At 50.1% G+C, this 1,344-nt stretch overlaps 1 protein-coding gene across 1 annotated transcript in view; it reads left to right on the forward strand.

The window, feature by feature from the left end:
• The window catches only part of vat1 (vesicle amine transport 1), a 28,642-nt gene extending 28,251 nt beyond the window's left edge, over positions 1 to 391 (forward strand). The window contains 1 exon segment of the mRNA XM_080856704.1: positions 1 to 391. This exon segment is cut by the window's left edge and continues 909 nt beyond it. The gene's annotated coding sequence lies outside the window, so the exon portion shown is untranslated.
• Positions 392 to 1,344: the final 953 nt, after the last annotated feature.

Genomic DNA, 1,344 nt, shown 5'->3' on the forward strand with positions numbered 1-1,344 from the left:
GTGTTCTGAATGAAAGCGTACTCACACCCTAGTCCACTGGGTTTGATAGAGCTTCTTCTAAGGGCATGTGGAGACAAGAAGTGCAGATATGTTCCTATTTCATGTGCACACCACTCACACGACCTGCTAAGGACTCTGGGTAATGGCCCCGGCCTGGGGTTGATGGCTGCGTTGCCATGACAACTGTGATCCCTTTGCCTCCTGGACTGTCTGGTTCTCTTCTCTCTCTCTCTCTCTCTCTCTCTATCTCCCTCTCTCTCTCTCTCTGCCCCCATCTCCCTGGTGCTCTTCTCTCCGCCCCCGTCCTCCTCAGCTGGAAGATGCAGCGCTGATTTCTGTCTTAATACCTCTTCCCACCACCAACCTGCCCTGCCCTTGGTGTGTGTGTATGTGTGTGGTGTGTGTGTGTGTGTGTGTGTGTGTCTTCCTAACCTCTTCCCACCACCAACCTGCCCTGCCCTTTGGTCCAGACTCACAGACATAACCACCCACCTGTGTACTAAATGAAATCTGCTGTCATGATCTCATAGTGACGTGTGTATCTGAAGATGTGGTGGCCTTGTAGTTTTCTCGGGGCAACTACATTACCCATGGTTCTGTTGTTCTGCAGTGCCCTGGAATTGCCTGACCTTAAATCTGATCACTGTCCTGTTAAATTTAACAAGAGGAAACACATTTTAATGAGCCGACCGTTGGCAAGCAGTGCCAATTAAGGATGAATTCTATCCCTGTCCTTCTTCCATTCTCTCTCTCTCTCTCTCCTTGTGTGTGTGTATGTGTGTTGTTGTGTGTGTGTGTGTGTGAGTGTGTTTGTGTATGTGTGTGTGTGTGTGTGTGTTGTGTGTGTATGTGTGTGTGTGTGAGTGTGTGTGTGTGTGTGTGTGTGTGTGTGTGTGTGTGTGTGTGTGTGTGTGTGTGTGTGTGTGTGTGTGTGTGTGTGTGTGTTGTGAGTGTGTGTGTGTGTGTGTGTCTTCCTTTCACTCCCTCACACAAACACACGTCAGAAGTGTGGCATTGTGTGTCTGGAACATTCCGAGTAGTAACAGGGAATAGAATGCTCTGGATCGCTTCCCCAGGATGAGGGAGGAATTGGAACCTGGCGTTGGCTCGACCCGGGCAGAGTTATTCTGATTGGAAAGAGAAAATGAGCGCAACTCCCTCTCACTGTCACTGTCCTCTGCCGCCCGCATGCCTTGTTCTCTGGTCGGCATAGCAACAGGCCTCCGACTAGTCAGAGATGACAGTGAGGCTGCATCCCTCTCTCTTTCTCTCTCTCTCTCTCTTTCTCTCTCTCATCCCTCTCTCTTTCTCTCTATCTGTGCCACATCCCTCTCTCTTTCTCTC

The sequence above is a fragment of the Sprattus sprattus genome, assembly GCF_963457725.1.
Source record: "Sprattus sprattus genome assembly, chromosome: 18".
Lineage (NCBI taxonomy): Eukaryota > Metazoa > Chordata > Actinopteri > Clupeiformes > Clupeidae > Sprattus > Sprattus sprattus.